This window comes from Arvicola amphibius, chromosome 2 (assembly GCF_903992535.2).
Source record: "Arvicola amphibius chromosome 2, mArvAmp1.2, whole genome shotgun sequence".
NCBI classification, from domain to species: domain Eukaryota; kingdom Metazoa; phylum Chordata; class Mammalia; order Rodentia; family Cricetidae; genus Arvicola; species Arvicola amphibius.
The window spans coordinates 108,127,880-108,143,854 of NC_052048.2; the positions used below are offsets into that span (position 1 = coordinate 108,127,880).

At 37.1% G+C, this 15,975-nt stretch overlaps 1 non-coding gene across 1 annotated transcript; it reads right to left on the minus strand.

Moving 5' to 3' along the window:
* Positions 1–10,754: 10,754 nt before the first annotated feature.
* Positions 10,755–10,858, minus strand: LOC119808628. Its single transcript, XR_005284537.1, has one exon. It is a non-coding gene; the product is annotated as a U6 spliceosomal RNA (small nuclear RNA).
* Between the last annotated feature and the right edge of the window lie 5,117 nt (positions 10,859–15,975).

Here is a 15,975-nt window from a genome sequence, read left to right on the forward strand (position 1 = left end):
GGAAAGTTTTTAAATAAAAAAAATTTTCCACCTCCTCTGCTCCTTTCATTTCCTTCACCCTCCCCCTTCACCTTCACCCTCCCTCTCTAGTCCAAAGAGCAGTCAGGGTTCCCTGCCCTGTGGGAAGTCCAAGGTTCTCCCTGCTCCATCCAGTTCTAGGAAGGTGATCATCCAAACAGACTAGGCTTCCACAAAGCCAGTCCATGCAGTAGGATAAAAATCCAGTGCCATGGTCTTTGGCTTCTCAGTCAGCCCTCATTGTCTGCCGTGTTCAAAGAGTCCAGTTTGATCACATGTTGATGGAGGACTCTCATTGGTTAATAAAGAAACTGCCTTGGCTTTTTGATAGGGCAGGGTTTAGGTGGGTGGAGTAGACAGAACAGGATGCTGGAAATGAGGCAGATGCTTCTGGCAGTCGCTATGACTCTCCTCTTTGAGATAGATGCAGGCTAGAATATCCCTGGTAATCCACCCCCCATGGTGCTACACAGATTACTAAATATAGGTTAATCAAGATGTGAGAGAATTAGCTAATAAGAGGCTGAAACTAATGGGCCATGCAGTGTTTAAATGAATACAATTTGTTTGTTGTTATTTCGGGGCATAAGCTAGCCAGGTGGCCAAAAGCTGGGCAGCAGGAACACAGCCCGCTGGTCCTCACTACAACATGTTCCATCAGTTTCAGTCCAGCTGGCCTTGGTGAGCTCCCATTAGATCAGCACCACCCACTCAGTGGGTAGGCACACCCCTCACAGTCCTGACTTCCTTGTTCATGTTCTCCCTCCTTCTGCTCCTCATTTGGACCTTGGGAGCTCAGTCCAGTGCTCCAATATGGATCTCTGTCTCTATCTTCATTCATTGCCAGATGAAGGTTCTATGGTGATATGCAAGATAATCATCATTCTGGCTATAGGATAGGGCCATTTCAGGCTCTCTCTCTCCTCAGCTGCCCAAGGAACTAGCTGGGGATATTTCCATGGATACCTGGAAACCCCTCTAGAGTCAAGTCTCTTGTCAAACCTCAAATGGCTCCTTTAATTAAGATATATACTTCCCTGCTCCCATATCCACCCTCCCTCCATCCCAACCATCCCATTCTCCCAAGCTCTCCCCATCCTCCCCTCCTCACTTTTCTCTCCCCATCTCCCTTTGCCCACACCCCAACCCCAACCCCAACCGCAAGCTCCCAATTTTTGCCTGGCAATCTTATCTACTTCCAATATCCAGGAGGATAACTATATTTTTTTCTTTGGGTTCACCTTCTTACTTAGCTTCTCTAGGATCATGAATTATAAGACAATGTCCTTTATTTATGGCTAGAATCACTAATGAGTGAGTACATACCATATTCATCTTTTTGGGTCTGGGTTACCTCACTCAGGATGGTTTTTTCTATTTCTATCCATTTGCATACAAAATTCAAGATGTCATCATTTTTACCGCTGAGTAATACTCTAATATGTATATATTCCACACTTTCTTTATCCATTCTTCCATTGAGGGGCATCTAGGTTGTTTCCAGTTTCTGGTTATTACAAATAATGCTTCTATGAACATAGTTGAACAAATGCTTTTGTAGTATGATAGGGCATCTTTTAGTTATATTCCCAAGAGTGATATACCTGGATCCTGGGTTAGGTTGATCCTGAATTTCCTGAGAAACTGCCACACTGCTTTCCAAAGTGGTTGCAAAAGTTTGCATTCCCACCAGCAATGGATGAGTGTTCCCCTTACTCCACAACCTCTCCAGCAAAGGCTATCATTGGTGTTTTTGATTTTAGCCATTCTGACAGGTGTAAGATGATATCTCAAAGTTGTTTTGATTTGCATTTCCCTGATAGCTAGGGAGGTTGAGCATGACCTTAAGTTTCTTTTGGCCATTTGAACTTCTTCTGTTGAGAATTCTCTGTTCAGTTCAGTGCCCCATTTTTAATTGGGTTAATTATCATTTTAAAGTCTAGTTTCTTGAGTTCTTTATATGTTTTGGAGATCAGACATTTGTCTGTTGAGGGATTGGTGACAATTTTCTTCCAGTCAGTTGGTTGCCTTTTTTTCTTAATGACAGTGTCCTCTGCTTTACAGAAGCTTCTCAGTTTTAGGAGGTCCCATTTATTCGATGTTGCTCTTATTGTCTGTGCTACTAGGGTTATATGTAGGAAGTGGTCTCCTGTGCCCATGCTTTGTAGACTTCTTCACATTTTCTCTTCTATCAAGCTCAGTGTAGTCAGATTAATATTGAGGTCTTTAATCCATTTGGACTTGAGTTTTTTGCCTGGTGATAGATATGGATTTATTTTCATTCTTCTACAGGTTGACATCCAGTTCTGCCAGCACCATTTATTGAAGATGCTTTCTTTCTACCACTGTATAATTTTAGCTCCTTTGTCAAAAATCAGGTGTTCATATGTTTGTGGGTTAATATTTGGGTCTTCTATTTGGTTCTATTGTTTACTTCTCTGTTTTTATGCCAGTACCAAGCTGTTTTCAATACTTTAGTTCTGTAGTAGAGTTTGAAGTCAGGGATGGTAATGCCTGCAGAAGTTCCTTTATTGTATAAGATTATTTTTGCTATCCTGGGTTTTTTCTTTTTTCATATAAAGTTGATTATTGTTCTATCAAGGTCTGTGAAGAATTTTCTTGGATTTTTAATGAAGATTGTATTGAATTTATAGATTGCCTTTGGTAGAATTGCCATTTTTACTATGTTGATCCTACAATCCAAGAGCATGGAAGGTCTTTCCATTTTCTGGTGTCCTCTTCAATTTCTTTCTTCAAAGACTTAAAGTTCTTGTCAAATAGATCTTTAACTTCCTTGGTTAGGGTAATCCCAGGATATTTAAGATATTTGTGGCTATTTTAAAAGGTGAAGTTTCTCTGAATTCCCTCTCTGCTTCTCTATCCTTTGTTTATAGGAGGGCTACTGATTTTTCGAATTGATCTTGTAACCTGCCACATCACTGAAGTTATTTATCAGCTGTAGGAGTTATTTGGTAGAGTTTTTGGGGTCATTAATGTACAATATCATATCATCTGCAAATAACTATAGTTTGCCTTCTTCCTTTCTGATTCGAATCCCCTTGATCTCCTTATGTTGTCTTATTGCTATTGCAAGAAATTCAAGAACTATGTTGAAGAGATATGGTGAGAGTGGACAGCCTTGTCTTGTTCCTGAATTTAGTGGAATGGCTTTGAATTTCTCTCCATTTAATTTGATATTAGCTGTTGGCTGGCTATATATTGCTTTTATTGTATTTAGGTATGTTTCTTTCTTTTTTTTTTTTTGGTTTTTTGAGACAGGGTTTCTCTGTGGCTTTGGATCCTGTCCTGGAACTAGCTCTTGTAGACCAAGCTGGTCTCGAACTCACAGAGATCCACCTGCCTCTGCCTTCTGAGTGCTGGGATTAAAGGCGTGCGCCACCACCGCCCGGCTAGGTATGTTTCTTGTATCCCTAATCTCTTCAAAACCTTTATCATAAAGGGGTGTTGAATTTTGTCAAATGCTTTTTCCACATCTAATGAAATGATCATATATTTTTTTCTTTCAGTTTATTTATGTGCTGGATTACATTGATAGATTTTCATATGTTGAACCAGCCCTGCATCTCTGGGATGAAGCCTACTTGATCATAATGGATAATTTTTTTCAATGTGTTCTTGGATTATGTTTGCCAGAATTTTATTGAGAATTTTTGCATCGATGTTCATGAGTGAGATTGGTTTGTAATTCTCTTTCTTGGTTGGGTCTCTGTGTGGTTTTGGAATTAGGGTGACTGTAGCTTTGTAAAAAGTGTTTGGCAATGACTCTTCTGTTTCTATTATGTGAAACACATTAAGGAGATAGGTATCAACTGTTCTTGGAAGTTCTGATAAAATTCTGCATTAAAACCATCAGGTCCTGGGCTTTTTTTGGTTGTGAGTTTTTTTATGACAGCTTCTATTTCCTCATGACTTATAGGTTTCTTCAAGGTTCACCTGGTCTTGATTTAATTTTGGTAAATGGTACTTATCTAAAAACATGTCCATTTCTTTTACATTTTCCAACTTTGTGGCATATAAGCCTTTGTAGTAAGACGTAATGATTCTCTGAATTTCCTCAGAGTCTGTTGTTATGTTCCCCTTTTCCTTTCTGATCTTGTTAATTTGCATGTTCTCCCTCTGCCTTTTGATTAGTTTGGATAAAGGTTTGTCGACATTCTCAAAGAACCAGCTCTTTGTTTCATTGATTATTTGGATTGCTTTCCGTGTTTCTATTTTGATGATTTCAGCTCTCAGTTTGATTATTTCCAGTCTTTTACTCCTCCTGGGTGAGTATGCCTTTTTTTTCTAGAGGTTTCAGCTGTGCTGTTAAATCTTCAATGTGAACTTTCTCCATTTTTTTGTTAATGTGGGCACGTAGTGCTATGAACTTTCCTCTTAGCACCACTTTCATAGTGTCCCATAGGTTTGGGTATGTTGTGTCTTTATTTCATTGAATTAAAGGAAGACTTTAATTTCTTTATTTCTTCCCTCATCCAGGGGTGGTTCAGTAGTTGACTACTCAATTTCCAAGAGTTTGTAGGCTTTCTGGGGGTAGACTTATTGTTAAATTCTAACTTTATTCCATGGTGATCTGATAAGACACAGGTGGTTAGTAGTATTTTTTTTTTTTGTATCTGTGGAAGTTTGCTTTGTTACTGAGTATGTGATCAATTTTCGAGAAGGTTCCATGAGATGCTGAGAAAAACGTATATTCTTTCCTATTTGGGTGGAATGTTCTATAGATGTCTGTTAAGTCCATTTGATTCATTACCTCCATTAATTCTCTTATTTTAACATGAACAAAGAGAAAATGTCTCTTTTATCCAAATTAATCCTCCTGCTGTGTTTTCAAAAGGATTTCAAATCCCCATTTACTTGCTACAATGATGAAATAACTCTTAAATTTATTTGAAATCTTAAGTTTATTACAAAGAATTGATTTTCAGCAAATGTAACAAAATGGCCACTAGAGAGTCAGAACAGGCTTTTCCTTTCCAATATTAATAAAAGTAATCAACTCCTGATAAGATTAAAAATTTCTGAGCATATTACAGATATTACTGTGCCTTTCTCTTTCTTCTCTTCCACATTCAACACAGCTCCTAAATCTGTGCCCAAACCAATTTTCAAATGCTGAAGAGAACTGTTGGAGTTCTCTTGCTTTTATACTGTTTTAATTATTCTTGATTTAGAGTTAAAACTTTTCGGTGGGTGACCTGAATCAAGAGTACTTCATTTCATATCATGAGATATGTTGTTATGCATAGTTCATTCTATTAAAAACCAAACATGTAAACCTAAATTAAAATGCATAGTGTAGATCTTCCAGAGGGGGCTTTTGAAACACTCTGGCATGAAATGTTGAATGAATTTCTTGTTAACCAGAAAATTATTTTAAGAAGTAATCTTTTTCTGAGACCTTTGGAAGGATTCAGGCTTTCTGGGTCTTCTAACCTAAGAAGTGGGTGTTGATATTCTGTACATTCATCTCTTTTGCCAGGAGCTCTGCATTGTCATCTGTCCCCACCTTTGCCAGAAGCTACCTGTGTTTTAAAAGTCCAGAAAGGTATGAAAAAATGTGAGGGGTAGGTGCTTATAGAAATATTATTGAAATAAATTAATTGTCCCAGGGCTCATTTGGGAGGGGAACCTACTGTATAATGGTGAAAAATTCAGAGGTCTGAGGGTTGGAAACATGTTTCATGTAGTCATTTTTCTAAAGTTTTGCAATCATATTCACTGTAAATTTGGTACTGGTGCCTCGACAGACATTTCCAGGTTATTGGCCTCTTATTAGAAGAATTGGGGGTTAAAAAAAAGAGATCTTATAGATTTCAAAGGTCAAGGAAATGACAACTAAGCAGCAGGTCAGATATGCTTTGAGAAAGCAATGTGCCACCAGGTTTCTTTGTATGGGATCCAGAAGGAGAAAGAGTAATCTACCTATTAAATGACATAGTGATGTTGGTTCTCTATGTTGTTTGACAGCTTTGTGTTACATAGTTATTTCCTCTACTATGCACATGCCTTCCCACATACATCCAATTTAAATCATATACATGTCCTATTATCAAAAGTTTATTCAGAAATTTGCTTAAGTTGAAACTGTCCAGGAAAAATGAATCACTGATGGTAGCTAGGAGTGGAAGCACTTCATCTGCTTTTTGTGTGTTTGCTTGATGCAAGTGGGTATCTTGGGTTTATAGATGTATTATGATGAAATGGATGCATGTATAGCCCAAACCAAGTGGAGCTCCAGCTTGTTAAATTGTTTCCTGTGTTTGCCTGTCTCAAAAGTTTCAAAGTCGTATTCCTCTCTAGATTAAGTCTCTGACTGTTATAAATTGACAAACTGATGTGGAAACAAGTGAGAGTCCTGGTGAGGCTGAGAATGGGGCTAAATGGTATTTAACTAAGTGGTAGTGTTTTCAGGAAGGGTGGGCTCTTGTAGCTTTTATCTTATTTTTTTTAAGGCCCTGGATTCATTAGAATGCATCCCGGAGAAACAGCATATTTTAACTCCCTGATTTGTCTGAGTAAGCAATGGAGTCAAGTGGGATCCCACTCACACATTTGAATTGTTTTGCAATTCAGAAATTTGTTTCCCTATGGTGGCAAATGCTTTCGGCTTTAGTTATAGTGCAATAAAATCAAATAAATGTTTATGGGGGTAAATAATCCTATTTTATGCAACCAAATTATTATTTTTTTTACTAAAGTCACTTTAAAAAATGCATGTGAATTTTTTCTATGGATGTCAACGCATCCAGATAATGAAAGTTATTGTAGCATTAAAATTCCCTTCACTGTTCTTTATTCTTCAGTTTGTGTTTAGTGTCCATTGGTTTCTCTGCCACCATAAAATTTTAGAAATTTTTGTTGTTGTTTTTGTTTCATTTTAAGCAAGATTTTGCTAGTAACCTAGGCTGGTTTTGAACTCAGAACCCCCTTGCATTAAAAAAGATACTTTAGGTACTAGTAGATGAGAAATCACATTATTTTTCATGTATCATGTTTCTAGCCAAACATTAAAGGCAACTATTCATAAGAAAGGACAGGTTCTTTTAAAATGTAAATACATTCCAAGTAAGTGAGTAAGTACTAGCTTATTAACAATGAAGACTTCTAATTTAGGTTGCTATCTTTGCTGAAGATAAAATACTTTCCTTTGTGTCGGGAATACATTTTGTTGCCATGTCAAATCATAACTGCTTTGCTTCTGTGGAATTATGTGGGATTAGGTGAAATGAACTTCCTGTTTGCCTTTCCTACCAGTAAAAGGAAAAACACTCTGAAAAGGACTCTTGGTTCTGGTGTATGTATGAGAGGTTGTATGCCTGTTTGGAAACAGCAAGCTTCTTCTAGGAAATACCTGCAGTGCCAAGGGAAATTATGGGAAGGAAGGAAGAGGGAGATGGTGTGAGCCATCATAGGGTGCACCCTTTCTAGGGTATTCTGTTAGGGGTGTTCTTTTGCAGACAGTCAGCATTTATTAACTGTCTTTATTGGATGACACATTCTATGTTAATTCAGTGGTCTCTTACCTGCTTGCAGTTTGCTGGTAAGAGACATCCCATTCCATCAGAGCCCAGTGGCTGAAGAAGGTTATGTACATGTTGCAGTTGTTCATGTGAGGCTGGGAAATGCTGAGATTCATTTTTCAGAAAGAATCTTGGAAGTGCAAAAGAATATATTGTATACTATATTGTGGGATTACTTCGTGGTATCATAATGTAACTATTTAGCCCTTGATTTTGTATTCTCTGATAGTTTCTGCAGATAACGTTTTGGTCATCAGCCATCCTCTAAGACTGAAATTCAAGAAGCAATGGGTAAATATTAAATAAATGCAACCTTGTAGTAGGAGACACAGTAAATATTAGTTCAACTGCTTAGAAACTCTTACAGACATTAATCTCCATGCACCATGGTTTCTGATATAATTTGGACCATGAATGTTTTCCAAAGGCCCATGGGTTAAAGGTTTGGTTCTAGGATAAACTACTGGGAGGTAGTGGAAACCTTAAGTAATGGGGACTATTGGGCATGCATTTAAATCATAGGGGATGTGCGTTCAAGAGATTTTGGGACTCCAAACTCTGTCAAACTTTTAAAAGCTTCCTGTCCATGAAGGGGGTATTTTTGCTTTACTAATATACCCACCTTGATGGGTTATCTCTCCATAGACCCAACACAACAGGTACAAAACAATCATGCCTAGAAACCTCTAACTCCATGAGTCAAAATAAACATTTTCTCCTAATAAATGAATTATATCACATTATAAACTACAGTCATGGAAATCTTATTAAAAGATTCCTAACTCACAAAATAGGGTTAATAGCATTGACTTTTTGAAGTTATCTTAAGCATTAGATAAGAAAATATATGCAAACTGTAAAACATCCATTATATTACTTGAACTAAAATATCTACTCAAAATACAGTAGCTTTATTAATTTTATTATAGTCATTTCCCTTCATAGAAAAATCTGACATAAAACAGTTAAACTGATTTGCATGCTACTTAGATATGCAGCTCACTCTGGTTTTTTAAAACCACTTTATTCTACATTCAGTTTGAAGTATAGTTTATGTCTTGAATATTACCTCTAATCTTTAAATGAGAAACATAAGAAAACTATTTCTAGCAATGTATAATAATTATAATATTTTATTTAGCATTTTAAAAATTACCAGTCATACTTATAAATATTGAAGTATAATATTTTCCTTTCTGTTGAAGGAAATATCTTTCATCTGTTGCAGCACTACTTCTGAGAATAAGTACTACAGCATAAATATGCCAGCAAGGCTGTCTTGAGTTTAAAATCAGTGAAAATAGATTTTACTTCAGATAAAGATAATGAATGCATACTTCGATTTGAGGTATATGAACTGGGGGAAAGGATTCCAAAAAGTAACCCAAATTCTCCTCCTTCTTTTTCTTTAATGCTTCTTCCTTATTATTTTTCTTTCCTCTTCCTCCATGGAACTTGCCTTGATTTCTGTGTCATAATTACCTATGACTTCTGTAATAACAAGGTCACATCTTACACAAACATCAGGAGCCTCCAGATTCACAAGTGACTTTCTGGTTTGGGTCAGAGGAGGGCTGAGCCAGATCAAGACTTCTATGAGACTGCATCATTTCCTGTAATATCGACAGGCTATGTCTAGTACCTATGACGTATACATTCTCTTCCCCTCCATTTAGCCTATGTTCCTCAGGCTACTCTTCACTATGTAACATTCATTTGCCTCTTTCCCTCTTCTGTTTTGATGTTGATTCCAGTAACTTCCTTGTTTGTAATTGATTTTGCCTTTTGCATATTTCCACATTACAGATCAATGTACTTTTTTAGATCACTGGATTTTTTTATTCATCCTGGAGGCCACTGTGATCAATTCACTTACTTGTCATCTGGGCATTGGTTCTGTTTCAGCAGGTCTCTTCACCTGAAAGGAACTTCCTCAGATGTACTGACCACCATATGAGTTAGTGCTCTATTGTGAAACTTGTCATGGCTGAGTGAGTCTATGCTGCTTGTGGAACCTACAGAGTAGAGTTTATTTATTGTTATATGAGGATGCTTGATTGTTCCTGGATGCTCAGCCCTAAAATAACCACACAGAAACTGTATTAATTGCAATACTTTTTGGCCAATATCTTAAGCATATTTCTGGCTAACTCATATCCTAAACTAACCCATCTCCATTAATCTGTGTATCACCATGTGGCTGTGTCTTACTGGATAAAGTTCCATCCAGTGTCTGTCTCCTGCAGAGGCTACATGGATTCTCACTGACTCTACATTCTTTCTCCCTGCATTCAGTTTAGTTTTCACTGCCTAGCTAAGTTCTGTCTTGCTATAGACCAAAGCAGTTTCTTTATTCATTAACCAATGAAAACATTATAAACAGAAGAACCTTGCATACCATTTCCCTTTTTCTGTTTAAATAAAAAAGGTTTTAACTTTAACATAATAAAATTACATATGAAAAAAACAGGTATCAAGCAAGAATTACAGTTACAATATTTACATCTACTTTTTCTTTTATCATAACTAAGAAAAACTATAACTATCTATTCTTCAACTCTATCAGAATCTCCAGAAGGATATAATATTGCCTAATTAAATAGAAAATATATCATAAGCAACTTCCGAAAATCTAAAATTTACAGAGACATCTCAATGCCTGGATAGTCACCCAAAGTTTTTCTGTATCATTGGGCCGGCCATCCAATCTTCAGCCTACCAGCCCATAGTATTCAGCAGACTTTTTTAATGAAGCAGGAAATTTGAAGATCTGTTCTTCTTTGGAATGACAAAGTCCATCAGTTGCTTTCTTCTGTGTCCTACAGAATGCTCTCATGAAGTAGGAACCCCAAACAATTGTCTCACCTTCTTTTTCTTTTTTCTTTTTTATTGCTTTATAAATAATACCATTCAAAATTCCAACTTCCTTCCCTCCTCCCATTTCCATCCCACTTCCTCACTCACCCTCCTCCCTCCCCCACCAGTCCTAAGAGAGAGCAGGGTACCCTGCCTTGTGGGAAGTCAAAGGCACTCCCTCCTTCCCTCCAGGCCTAGGAACGTGTGCATCAAAATAGACTAGGATCCCAAAAAGCCAGTGCATGCAATAGAAACAAATCCCAATGCCATTATCCTTGGCTTCTCGGTCAGCCCCATTGTCAGCCACATTCAGAGAGTCTGGTTTGATCACATGCTCGTTAAAAAATGGAATGCTTCATGAATTTGCATGTCATTCTTGTGCAGAGGCCATGCTAATCTTTTCTGTATCGTTCCAATTTTATATGTGCTGCCGAAGCGAGCACTTGTCTCACCTTCTTTAGGCATCTTCAGCTGTGATTTTTTTGTGGGTACCACATATCTAGTTTATGCAGCATAGCATCAAGCAGTCAACATAAGAACAGTTTCTTGTCTAAATAGCTAATTAATGCCATAAGGAGCTTCTTCAGTGACCATCATCCTCTTTAACTAGCTTGGTGCTGCCAGCACAGTGTCTCACTGTCATAAAATGGCCTAAATTCTTAAAACATTTTAAATGCCATATTCTGAAGGTCCCTGAAAGATTTGAGGAATACCTACCTAACTGAAATATATTGCTATATATCTAGAAAACCTAACTAACATGACAAGATTGACTATTATAGATGATTATATATTAATCTATATTTCTTACATTACATTTTTCTCTTTTTAAAAAGTTGACTTTTAAAAAAGAAAACAAACTGTCTTTTTTTCATTATACATCCCAATCCAAGTTCCCACTCTTTCCCCTTCTCCCATGCCTTCCACATACCCTGTCACTACACACCGATCCAATACTTAGATAGGATAATGCACATTGCTATGGGGAAGGTCCAAAGCCCTCTCTACTGTATCTAAGCTGAGCAAGGTATCATCCAAAGAGAATAGCTTCCCAGAAAGCCAATACATGCATTGAGGATAAATCCTGGTGCCACTGCCAGTCGCTCCTCAGTTTGCCCCAGTCATGCAACTGTCAAACACATTCAGAGGTTGTAGTGTGGTACTATGCTTGCTCCTTCCCAGCCTGGCTGGAGTTGGGGAGCTCCCATTTGTTTAGTTATACTCTTTCAGTAGCTGTACTCATCATGGTCTTGACCTCTTTGCTCATATTCTCATTCCTCCCACTCTTCACCTAGTTTTGGGAGCTCAGTCCTGTGCTCCAGTTTAGGACTCTGCCTCTGTTTCCATTAGTTTCTGGATAAAGGTTTTTTGATGATATTTATGATATTCATAAGAGTGTGGTAACACATTCCCAAAAAGCTGAATATGGTATGTACTGATTCATAAGTGGATAGTAACTCTAAACAAAAGATACTGAGCATTTAGTTCATGATAAAAGAGAACCTAAATAATAAGGTTATCCCTAAGAAAAACATGTATAGATTCACCAGAAAGTGGAAAGAGACAAGATTGCCTGAAAAAATTGGAAGCATGGAGAAGGGAGGATGGAAGGAGAAGAAGAGGGGAGAAGGAAAGGGATGAGGAGAACATGAGGGAATGGGATAGTTGAGAAGGATGAAGGACAGATATGAGAGAAAGGAAAGAGATATCTTGATTGAGGAAACCATTTTAGGGTTAGCAAGAAGCCTGGCTTTAGAGAAATACCTAGGAATCCATAAGAATGACGCCAGCTAAGACGCTAAGCAATAAATGAGAGGGGGCCCAATCTTAAATTGCCCTGTACTCAGATTGATAATTATCTTAAATAAACATTACATTTTTAATGAGTTGCATAAATACAATACCTTAATCAAGAGCTGATTAAGAGTGATACATATACACAATATAACAAAATTGATCTTAAATTTGTATCAATAGACCAAGATCCATACCAATTCAAAGTATTCATATTGTAGCATATCCCCATTTAAATGGAAAGAAACATTCATAAACACTATTTGGAAATTTGGGTATAGTTATATCCAAACCGATTCTTGCCTTTTGTTGAGTGTAGTAATTTTGGGGGGTGTTCCTGGTCCATCAGGGGGTCTTGGTCCATTAAACCACATTAGTCTGGAAGAAATGCATAGGTTCTCATCTTTTGTGGAAACAAAAGAAGAACCTCTTTTCCAAAGCAACAATTTCTTAGACCCAAATTCTGAGGTCAAGATACCTTTAAAAAATCTATGCTGGTTTAGTTTAGCAGACTGTAGAAAATGTCTTTCTGTACTTAGTTCTTTCACAGTCAAGAAATATAAAGAAAATACAATAATATGCATAATCTAGACTCTATGTGGATATTCCATCTACATGGCTTATTTTTCTTACTCTATTACTTTTTCTATATTATCTTTACTCTTTTAATCTATGACTAACTGTAGTCTCTTATATTACATTTACTGTCTCTTTACTCTTTTTCTTCTCTCTCCTAAGACTATGTAAATTTTTAAAATACACCATGTCATATTTAGAGGTCTTGTATGTCTGAATCTGTTCTATTGTGTATCTAAACTCCTATTCTGTCCAGGGGCACTTCTTAAAATGCTAAGCCACAGTGTGACTAGGGCCAACACTGCTTTGCCTTTTGGATCCACCCTGTATAGTATAGGGAAGGCATGTTCATTGCTTCTGCAAGCCATGCACACTGCTCTAGTTCTAATTATGCAGCAGTTCTATGTCACACTATTAAACAGTTTGTAACATGTTGCTAACAAACCAGGATTGATCTTTTTAAAGAGCCAGAGTTCATGCTGGCAGCATAATCCAGGAAGAAGCAATTTTAAATCATGCATTATTTTTCGGCAACTGCTGAATTAGGAAGACCTCTCTTAAAGAACTGCATCATGCCGTCAGCAAGCAGAGCCTATCTGAAAAAAAAAAAACTGTGGCTAAACTTTGTGTTTTAGTGTCTAGAATTTCTTTCCAAGCCCTCTCAGATTTTATGTGGATTTAGGTAACACACATTGGATTGTCAATTTGTTGCAGGAGGCTAGTTGTCTTTTTCTGGCTGCTCAGCCTGGAAATAATCACACAGAAACTTTATTAATTGCAATACTGTTTGGCCAATAGCTTAAGCATATTTCTGGCTAGCTCATATCCTAAACTAGCCCATCTCCATTAATCTGTGTATCACCAAATGGCTGTGGCTTACTGAGTAAAGTTCTGTACAATGTCTGTCTCCAGCAGGGTCTACATGGCTTCTCACCGATGTTTCCTTCTTTCTCTCAGCATTCAGTTTAGTTTTCCCTGTCCTGCTAAGTTCTGGCTTGCTATAGACCAAAGCAGTTTCTTTATTCATTAACCAATAAAAGCAACACATAAAAAGAAGGACTTCCCACAGCATTTACCCTTTTCTGTTTAAATGAACAAAGCTTTTAACTTTTACATGGTAAAGTTACAAATAACAAAACATATATTAAGCAAGAGTATAATTACCATATTTATATTTACTTCATATTTTATCACAACTAATAAAACCTATAACTATCTATTCTTCAACCCTATCAAAGACTCCAGAAGGATATAATATTACCTAAGTAAACTGGAAGTTCATTGCAAGCAACTTCCAAATCTATAGACTTGACAGGGACATCTTGCTGTCTGGACAGTCACCCAAAGTTCTTTTGTAATGTTGAAACATCCATCTTCAGCCTACAGGCCCATAGTATTTGGCAGACTTTTTCATGAAGCAAGAAATTTTAAAGACAATTACATCCATATTGGCATTTTTTCATTCACTTTCTTCTGTGTCCTGTAAATGTCCGACAGACTCTTTCATGAAACAGGAACCCTGAAGGACAGTCTCACCTTTAGAAAAGTTTGAAGAACTGAGTAAATCCATAAATGATATCCTAGGAAAAAGGAAAAACAATCAAAAAGATAATGGAAACAGTGCAAGACTTGAAAACTGAAATGGAGGCAAGGAAAAATATCACAAATCGAGGGCCTGCTGGATATGGAAAATCTACGTAAATGAATAGAGACTACAAAAACAAGCATAACCAACAGAATACAAGAGATAGAAGAAAGAATCTCAGATTCTGAAGATACCATAGAGAAAATAAATGCACTGATCCAAAAAAACAGCAAATCCAACAAATTCTCATCACAAAACATTCAGGAAATCTGGACACAATAAAAAGACCAAACATAAGAATAATAGGGATAGAAGAAGGAGAAGAATTACAGCTCAATGGTCCAGAAAATATATTTAATAAAATTATAGAAGAAAACTTTCCCAACTAAAGAAAGATATTCCTATGAAGGTTCATGAAGCATACAGAACACCAAATAGACTGGATCAAAAGAACATCCACTCTCCATATTGTAATCAAAACACAAATATACAGAAAAAAGAAAGATTATTAAGAAATGCAAAGGCAAAAGGCCAAGTAACTTATAAAGGTAAACCTATCAGACTTACAACTGACTTCTCAATGGAAACCATGAAAGCCAGAAGGTCCTGGATAGATGTACTGCAGAAACTAAGAGACCATGGTTGCAAACCCAGACTACTATACCCAGCCAAGCTTTCATTCACTATAAATGGAGAAAACAAAAATATTCCAGGATATAAACAAATTTAAACAATACATAGCCACAAATCCAGCCTTACAAAAAGTAATAGAAGGAAAACCACAAACCAAGGAGTCCAACAATGCCCACAATAACTCAGACATCTAGCAACCATTCACCAGCAAAACTCAAAGAAGGGAAACACACAATCTCTACTACCAAAAGAGTTAACAACCACTGGACATTAATATCACTTAATATCAATGGACTCAATTCACCTATAAAAAGGCACAGGCTAAGAGATTGGATATGAAAACAGAAGCCAACATTCTGCTGTTTACAAGAAACACACCTCAACCACAAAGACAGACATCTACTCAGAGTAAAGGGTTGGAAAAAGGTTTATCAAGCAATGCACCTAAGAAATAAGCAGGTGTGGCTGTACTAATTTCTAACAAAGTTGACTTTAAACTAAAATCAATTAGAAGAGATAGAAAGGGTCATTTTATACTCATAACAGGAAAATCCATGAGAATGAAGTCTCAGTCCTGAATATCTATGCCGCTAATATAAAAGCACCCATTTATGTAAAAGAAACATTACTTGAACTCAAGGCAGCCATCAAACCACACAAACTAATAGTAGGAGACTTCAACACTCCTCTCTCACCAATGGACAGGTCAATCTGACAGATGACCTCAGCTAAGACCCTAAGCAATAGAGGAGAGGGTGCCTGAACTGGCCTTACCCTGTAGTCAGACTGATGATTATCTTAAATATCACCATAGAGCCCTCATCAAACAACAGATGGAAACAGAGAGAACCACATTGGAGCCTTGGACTGTGCTCCTAAGGTCTAGTTGAAAAGTGGAAAGAGGGAGAATATGACCAAGGAGGTCAAGACCATGAGGGTTTCACCCACTGAGAGAGTTTGCCTGAGCTAATG